Genomic DNA, 10,147 nt, shown 5'->3' with positions numbered 1-10,147 from the left:
AGAGGCCTCAGGGCTGAAGCTCCAAATTAAAATAAATATTAGTTTTGTTTTAATATTGTGCCAGGGTGTGGAAGGGTGGAAGGTTGGTTTTAGCAAATCACCAGATCATTGCAGTCTTCAGTCATAGATAAAATTTAAGTTGTGTTTTCATGAAACATTTTTTTGGGAAAAAAAAATGTCATTGATTTAAACAGGGGAAGAGAAATTGATATACAGCTTCTCAGAGTTTCTTACAGTCTAGTGATTCTTTCATGAACAAAGAAAATAAAATATTTATCAAATAATACAGAATGGATTTATAGCATGTCTAAAAATATTTATTAAGCAGTACCAAACAAATGAAAGATCAGGGACTTCAGAAAATTCAAACCAAATACTAACTCTTAAAGTGAACACAAATGCAAAATCTGGTAGTTGATTTATTTTATTAACATGGATTTCAACTTTGTGAATATCGTTATTATATTGGAGCTCAGAGAGGCTTCTTTACGCATCATCTACAATAATTCTAATATAAACAATACCATAAACCTCCTCTGTAAAAACTTTTACTTTTTAATTTGATGAGATTTCTAATACTAGAAATACTAGATTTTATAAGCAGACAGGTAAGCTACACTCATTACATTACTTTTAAATGAACTTTACACTATCCAGAAATACACTTAACAAAACAGGTAACTAACTATAAGGTAATAATATATTTTCTTAATATTATAAATATACAAGTGACTACTGAAATATTAAAACAAAATAAAAGTTATTTATAGATCCATTCTGCAGACATCATCAATACCTGTGTTTATGAAATATTTATAATTATATTTGTATTGCAAAGTGTGAAAGCAAAAATTCACACATGGGGAAAACAGTTAGAAATATAAATAATATAGGCAAATTATATTCAGTCCTATTTATTATTAAATGCTTACTTCAAAATATATAACTGATAATTATGTTGTGGCAATTAGGCCATTTGAATCTGCATTTCCCATCGCTCTTTTTATGTCTCATAATTGCAGATTCTCCTTGTCATCCTTACCAAGAACAACTGTTGAATTCCTTTTCCTCCTCTCAGGACTTCGACTTCACCTTTGTCTCATCCCTGGGAACTTCAATAGAATCTTGATGTAGTGTGATAATTTGCAGTATAATTTGCTTTGGGAAATATTTATGTAATTTTTAAAAAGCTGACGATGTCATAACCACTCTGGAGCAAAAATTAAGTCAACATCTAGGTTTTCCCCAGCAATATGACTGGGTATGCCATGATGTGAGGCCCTTTGAAGAAGGTTAATATGCAAATCACTTCCAGCTGACCAAATGATTCTTGTCAGGAATTACTGCATGTTGCACCTTGCTAGAGAATCTGAGTGCCTCTGCATGCATTCACATATCAGAAGCAATGACAGCACAAAGAAAACTTGGGAGGGGCAGGTCATTTCAAACCACACAGCTGAGATACTAAGCAAGTACATGAAATTGGTGGATCTTACTTTCTCCACACTAATCATCTTTTTTTAGTACCTCTATCTTTTATGTTTGTTACACCACTGCATTAGTTTGTTATGGCTGCCATAACAAAGCACCACCAGAGTGGGTGGCTTAAAAAAACAGAAATTTATTTCCTTGCAGTTCTGGAATCTAGAAGTCTAAGATAAGAGTCTGCAGAGTTGGTTTCTTCCAAGGGCCTCTGTCCTTGGCTTGTCCATGGCTCTCATTTCTCCATGTCTTCATGTGGTCTTTCCCCTGGGCTAATTCCTCTTCTTCTAAGGACACCAATCATACTGAGTCCACTCATATGACCTCTTTTTATCTTAATTAACTATTTAAAGGCCTTATCTCCAAATATAGTCATATTCTGAGGTACTGATGGTCAAGACTTCAAAATATGAATTTTAGGGGACACAATTCAGCCCATAACAACCACACAGATGTTAACAGAAAAAAAAAACAAAAAAGTGTTTGATTTACATCAAACAAACAAACAATGTGAAAAAAACAAAACAAAGCAAAACAAAAACCATGAATGGAAATAATTTCATGTACAACGGGAAACCACAAAAGTGACAAGGTGAAAAGAGGTCTTTTGGTGCTCATATATTGGAAATATTATGGGATATCTTTCACACTACTGAAAGCAGTAGGCCTAATATTTCAATACTTATAAATAACTTGAGATTCTTTTTTATTTATAACATCACAGTAACTGGCCTTCATTCAAGAGTTAAGCAATATAAAAATTCCTTAGAATTTACATGGGGGATTTTGACTATTAATAATAATCATGCATAACTTTTTAATTACGTTGCATGTTTACCTTTACAGAAATATATGTGGACATATTCTATGTAACATGTTATATGTTTTTTAAAAATGTAACTTTTGTGTTCAAAGAAGTATTAGATCAACACAAAAGAGTGAACTAGTGGTGTGATACACTAGAAATAATCTAAAATTGCTTTTATACCAAATTCTATCACTAACTGGAAACGTCATATGGAGCCAAATTCTATCACTAACTGGAAACGTCAATATGCTTCCTGTCATCTATTCTCTTTGGTAAAATGAATCTGTTGCTCTTGTTGTTATCTAAGTTTCCTCTGAAATTTATTGACTCTTAAGTTCTAGTTACATTTACATGAAGCCCATTAATTCATTTACATATTGATTACATAAAATTATGAGAATCATAGAGATCTTTAAAACAAAATATGAATCACAAAATTCTTTGAAGTACGGATGTGATTGATTACACATTGACACACCACGTTCCACATCAGGAGAGCCAGACAAATACTTCTTAAGTAAAAACTGTCAAAATTCTTCATCAAGATGGAATGGTAGAGAAGTGCATAGGAAGAGAGAGAAAGAAATGTTAAAAATAGAGCCCTAATCTTGAGCCAAAGAGGAAAAGCAAGTGATATGAAGAAAACGTTAGAAGGGATGTGTTATCCCTTATCTTTAGGAGGAGGACATTTTAGAAGTCCTTGGAAAAGTTTCAGTAACTGTTGTATTAAAACAGGAATTCCTAAAAGCAGATGTAAATATGCAGTTACTATATTTGAAGTGAGTCCCAAAATATGGCAAGGTCTGAAAAGAATTAATAAAATGTCAGTAAAAACATCAGTTTACTTCCTAAGAGAAGAGTGGGAGGGAGATAATTTTGTAAATGTCTCCATGTTTGAAAATTTCTCTTGCCTCCTCATCTGATGTATAGTTTAGCTAAGTACACAATTACCACTTAGAATTATTTTTCCAAGAATCTGATCATTTCTTCTCTTACATCCATTGTTACAAAACAGTATACACACATATACACACATACATATGCAATTAAATGTTTGATAATTCCAATTTGCAGCAAGTTTTGGATTGTCACTTAATTCTTTTATTCAAGTCCTTTATATTTCTTAGTGTAATGGATTTTCATAACTATCAGTCAGTCACTAAATTTTTCAAAAAGGAGTTAAACTTTATTAGGAATTTTTTTTAATTGCCCCCACTTTAAGATGAATAAATAGAAGGTAGAGTGTCCAAACAACTTGTGCAGAACCAATAAATAATAAACTAATAGATGGCAAAGCCCTTCAATTGTGAAGAGTTTGAGTACATTTATTTTTCAACTTCCTTTCTGGGTTCTTCCCATAATTTTTCCAACTTCTACACTGTTATATATTACATTGCAACAACGAGTGTAATTAATGCAAACTCCTGGGAATTCCGGGTCATACTACAACACAATATGGTACTTCCTTAAAAGAGAAAATAACCTAAACATCATTGATTCTGATATCTTACCCAGTAAGCAAGATTTTAAGACACAGCAGTTGCCTACAAGACAAATAAAAACTTGATTATACAACTGAAAATACTGATCTCCATATTACCAAGAATCAATGAATTTGAAACTATATCAGTTGCACATTCTTTTAAACATTCACATTAATGATGTATATATATTATCCTGACCTTAACTCTCCTGAATTTTCCATCCAATTATGTCTATTTCCCCTTCTTTTTAACTTCCCATGGGTACAAATATACTTTAGCCCTTATTATCACTTAAATCTCCAATTTCTAAGTTCAATTTACTTATCTTATGTCTCTCTCAATCCATCATCCACTGAATATGGTATTTGCCATGATTGAAATTTCCAATATGTTGCCACCAAAAATTACCTGAGACAAACAATTCTCCCGTTCTCCTCTTCTGCTCTGTCAACATTTTTAAAAATGTGACAACAGTAATAAAAGAGCTACTCATCACTGAGCATATACTTTGCAAAAAATATGCTGCAAACATTTAATGCTAACAATAATTTGATGAGTTACATTATTATTATTATCTGTATTTCATACATGAGTAAACTAGGCTTAGACATTTGAAGTAACCTGTTTACTTAGACATATTTAGCAAGTGACAAAACCAGGGCCCTAACACAATTATCATATGCCCGATCCAGCCCTTACCCCATGAGATACAATATACTGCACTTTCACCTCTCTCACTTATAACCAACCATTTAAAAACCTGAATTCTGGTCTCTGTTCCTACTGTGTTCCTTTGAAGTTCACTAGTAACTTTATAGTTGAAAAGCCCCAATGATTCTTCCTTTTACCTTTCTGCAATTTCTATAGAGTTAAGCATACCTTCATAACTCACCTTCAATTTCTACTTCCACCTCTTGGTTCACTGATTTTTTCTTTCTTCTGTTAATGCTTCGTATACCCCTCAGACAGTCTACATAAATAATCCCACGGAGTCTTCCCATCTGTTTTCATTTCTTTTTTATACCATTGAGATTTGGAGATCTCTTGCTATAATCGTGATTTTTCATAATATTCAATGAATTGTTAAATCGCTATTTATACATTTTCTCTCTAAGCAAGATGAGGAAGTTTTACTTGCGTATATTTATACTTTCTGAACACATATACCTGGCCAATCTATTAGCTTCAAATTCATTAGATCCAAGTCTATACCTTTCTCTTTCAGAGTTCAGTATTTGTGTTGTTACTTGGGCTCTGAACTTTCCTTCTATTCTTCTGTCTGTCTGTCTGTCTGTCTCTCTCTCTTTCTCTCTCTATATATATACATATACTCTTTCAAAATACATTGCTATTTTACTATTGAAATAAACCTAATTTTTTAAAGTGTCTAAGGCACTACAAAAAATTTTTGTATTTTCCACACCCAACCATACAAAATCATATTAGTTTGGTGCATTTGTTACAATTAATGAACCAATATTTACATCTTTTTATTAACTGAAGTCCACATTTTGTTCAGATTTCTTTATTTTTCCCTAATGTACTTTTTCTGTTCCAGGATTCCATACTTGATAGAACATTACATTTAGTCATCAAGTCTTCTTAGGTTTTTCATGGTTATGATAGTTTCTCAGACTTTCCTTGTTTTAAAAAACTTTTACAATCTTGAGAATTACTTGTCAAGTAATTTGTAGAATATTCCTTAACTGATATTTGTCTGATTTTTTGGTCTCATGATTAGACTGGTTACATTGGGTTTTGGGAGGAAGATCACAGAGGTAAAGTGTCAAGCTCATCATATTATATCAAAGGAACATCCTAAGGAAATAACTTATTACTGTCGATCATCTGGCTGTCATTTGTGCAGTTTCTTCACTGTAAATTATTTATTTTTCCCTAATTCCAAACTGTACTCCTTGGAAGAATGTCACTATGTATAGCATACAATTAAGGAGTGCAGCATTATACCTCACCTCTTGAGGGCAAAGTATCAACATAAAATATTTGGAGTTCTCATAAAATATTAGGAGTTTGTTCTCCATTTACTTATTCAATCATTTATTTATTTGAGTAGGGATGCATAGAGATTTAATACTTTTGTTCATAACCTAACGCTACTATATTTATAAAGCTATTTCAGTTGGTGCCTGTGCTACTTAACAAATCCTCATTACTGCCTAGTTTGTGTTTTGGTTTGTTGGTTGGTTGGTTTGTATGTCTTGAGCACTTTCTTACATTCTGCCACTATAAGCTCCATGCTCCTTTTGTATATTTCCTGCCCTGGTTCTCTCGAATCAGGCATTCCTCCAAAAAGCCTTGCTTTCTTTTATTGGCAAAATAATATTACAAAGATCTGGATATTAAGTGTGCTCCTTGCTACTGAGGTGTTTGTATTTCTGGGTCCTCTCAAATGACAGAACGAGAGAATATGTATGTGTATAACAACTAGAGTACATGCATACACACACTCATATATATAAGTACATATATATGCCTCTATATGTAGCCATCTGTACCTTTATTAAACTAAAAGTGAGTTCATACTGATATCTCAGAGTCTAATCCATTACCACATGGATCATAATATATCGCCTTCTGTCTCACTTATATGCAACCTCACAGTACAACACTGAAAATCCTACGTCTCAGCATTTGCTATTTATTTACTTAATTGTTCAATTCTGGGACATATGCATAGTATATCAGAATTGTTAATCCATACTCTCACTCAAAACAACTTTGAGTTGTATCACCTTTAGTTGTACGGACCCCACTCACTTCCAAAGACTTAGGTCACAACCTTTTTACCTCAGTGAAATTGTTTCATTCATTTGTTTAACAATCAGATTATTTTGTCACATTCTTCATTGAATTCTTGGACCCTCTAACCTCTTTAAAATATATGTTTAAAATTTTTATATGTGTTGTAAATTACTATAGATTTTGACAAATTCATGGTGTTGTGTATCCACCATTACAGTCCCATATAAAATAGTTTCACTGCTTTAAAAAAAATTCTTTGTGTTTCAAATACTCCCTGATTCCTGGTAACCACTCATATGTGTACTCTATTTATAGTTGTGTCTTTTCCAGATTATCATAGAAATGAAATCATCCAGTACATAGTCTTTTCACGCTAGCAGTACAAATTTAAGACACATCTATGTCTTTCTGTGGTGGAATAGCCCATTTCTTTTTATCCCTATCATTCCATTGTATGGATGTACCACCGTTTGTTTATCTATTCACATACTGAGGGACATTTTGGTTGCTTCGAGTTTTTTTTGCAATTATGAGTAAAGCTGCTATAAATATTTGTGTACAGGTTTTTATATGAACAGAAGTTTTCAAATCATTTGGGTAAATACTTAAGAGCCCAGTTATTGGATTGTATGGTAAGACTATGTTTTCTTTTGAATGAAACTACCAGTGTCTTCCAAAGTGGCTGTGCTATTTGGCATTTCCACCAGCAATGAATGAGAGCTTCACTGTTATTCATTCTCACCAATTCTGGTATTGTTAGTATAGATTTTAGCTATTTTGATAGGTGTGAAGTGGTATCTCACCGATTTTTTTTAAATTTACATTTCCTAGTGACAAATTATGTTTAGCATCTTTTTATATCTTTATGTGTCATGCCATCTGTATATCTTCTTTGTTAAGGTGTCGTTCAGCTCTATGTCTATATTTTTCATTGTTTTTATCTTCCTATTGTTTGGTTTTAAGAGATTTTTTATATTTTGGAGCTAATTTTTTATGAGATATACGCTTTGCTAATATTTTCTCCAAGTCTGCAGCTTGTCTTTTAATTCTCTTAAGTATCTTTTACAGAGCAGACATTTTTAATTTTAATAAAGTCTAATTAATATATTATTTATTTCATGGATCATGTTTTTTTGATTGTATCTCAAAGTCATCACCAAACCCAAAGTCAGTTAGATTGTCTCCAATTTCTTCCAAAGAAATTTAATAATTCTGCATTTTAATTTTAGATCCATAATCCATTTTGAGTTACTTTATGAAAACTATATTGTGTGTGTTGAGCACATTTTATTTTTGCATATGGACATTCAGTTTTTCCAGCATACTTTGTTAAAAGAACTATCCATTCTCTGTTGAATTGTCTTTGGACCTTTGTCATAAATTAGATGAACATATTTTTTGGGGTTTATTATGGACTTGCTATTCAGTTCCATTGATCTTTGTGACTATTCTCTTTTCAAAATCAAGCTGTTTTAATTACTGTTACTTTATGTAAGTCTTGAAATCTGGGAATGTGAGTACTCCATCTTTGTTCTTCAATGTTTTGTTGACTATTCTAGGTTTTTGTTTTTCTATATGAAATTTAGAACCTATTTGTTTATACCTATAAGGTAGCTTGTTGGGATTTTTATAGTAATTGCATAGAATCTATAGATAAAATTGGAAGCATTAATATCCTAACGATATTGAGTCTTCTAATCCATAAATACAGACTATCTCTAATTTATATGTTCTTTGATTTCTTGCTTAATATTTTGCAGTTTTCTGCATATGGCTCTTACACTTGGTTTATTAGATTTATACCTAGATATTTTTTGGTGTGTATTATAAATAGTATTTTTAAAATTTTAAATTCTCATCATTATTGCTGATATATAGGAAAGCACTGACTTTTGTTTAAATTGAATTTGTATTCTGCCATCTTGCTATATTTGCTTACTATTTCAGGATAGTTTTTTGGAGATGATATGACTTTTATACATAAACATTCATATCATATTCAAATAAAGAATTAAAAATTTTTTTTCCATTCCAGTCAATATATTCCTTTTATTTCTTTTTCTTTTCTTATTGTACCAGCTAAGAATTTCACTGTAATGTCAAACAGCAATGGTTATAGCAGACATCTTTGTCATGCTTCCAAATTTAGAGGTGTTATAGAGTTCCTAATCAGTATATGATATATATAGTTTTAGGAAATTCCCTGGCGGTCCAGTGATTAGGACTCTGTGCTTTCAGTGCCATGGGCATGAGTTTAATCCTTGGTCAGGGAGCTAAGATCCCACAAGCCACATGGCACAGCCAAAAAATATATATATATATATATTTAGATATTTAAAAATCAAGTGTGAATGCTTCTTATTTCTAATTTGCTGAGATTTTAAAAATTATGAATGGCTGTTAAATTTTGTCAATTATTTTCTGTGTTAAATATTACAATCAAATGATTTTTCTTTGTTAGCCTATTGAAATGGTGGATTACAGTGATTAATTTTTGAATGGTAAAATGGCCTTGACTTTGAATGAATCATACTTGTTTGTGGTATACATACATCACCTTAATATCAAAACCAGAAATGTCATTGAAAGAAATGAAAAACATAAAAATCCTCTATAAATGGTAGCATACCAAATGCAATTACATTTAAAATATAGTAGTCTTTATTTTCCCTTATTTTAAAGTGATTTCTGGTTTTGATATTGAGGTAATGTTGACCTCATAAAATGAATGTGGTATTATTACTTCTCATTGTATATTCTGGAAAATATTATGTGCAATTGGTATTATTTCTTCCTTAACTGTTTGGTAGAATCACCCAGTGATATAATTTGGGCCTGGTACATTTCTTATTGAAAGCTTATTAATTATGAATTTATTTAATGGATACAGGGTTATCCAAGTTATTTATTTCTCCTTGTGTGAGTTTTGGGAGTTTGCTTCTTCAAGGAGTTGATCCATTATAACTAAGTTATCAACTTTGTGGGCATAGATTTGTTCACAGTGTTAATATTATTATCATTTTGAGATCTGTAGATCTATAGTGATGGCCCCCCTTCTTTCATTTCTTATATTATTCACTTGTGTCTTCTCACCTGATTTTTTCCTGGTTAGGCTGGTTGGAATTTTGTCAATTTCACTGATTTTTTTTCAAAGAACCGGGCTTTGTTTTTATTGACTTTTCTAATTCTCATTTCAAATTTTATTGATTTCTGTTCTAATTTTAATTATTTTATTTTAATTATTTTAACCTTAAATTTTTCTTCTTTCCATAGTTCTCCAAGATAGAGCCTTAGGTTATTTATTTTAGATCTTTGTTTTTTCTAATATTATATATCCACTTAAGGCCATATATTATATTTCCCTGTACACACTAGTTTCCCTTCATCTCTCAAAATTTAAAGAGCTGTATTTTCATTTCCATTTAGTCCAAAATATATTTTTAATTTATTTGGAAACTCCTTAAATCCATGTGTTATTTAGAAAAGTGTTGCTTAATTTCTAAACATTTAAGGATTTTTTTGGTTATATTTCTCTTTCTGATTCCTACTCTAATTCTATTGTGAGTTGAGAACAGTCTGTGTGATTTTTAAAACTTTATTAAGGTGCGTT

Source organism: Balaenoptera borealis (assembly GCF_965194805.1).
Source record: "Balaenoptera borealis genome assembly, contig: HAP1_SCAFFOLD_1776, whole genome shotgun sequence".
Classification (NCBI taxonomy): domain Eukaryota; kingdom Metazoa; phylum Chordata; class Mammalia; order Artiodactyla; family Balaenopteridae; genus Balaenoptera; species Balaenoptera borealis.
This window is presented reverse-complemented; position numbering follows the sequence as displayed.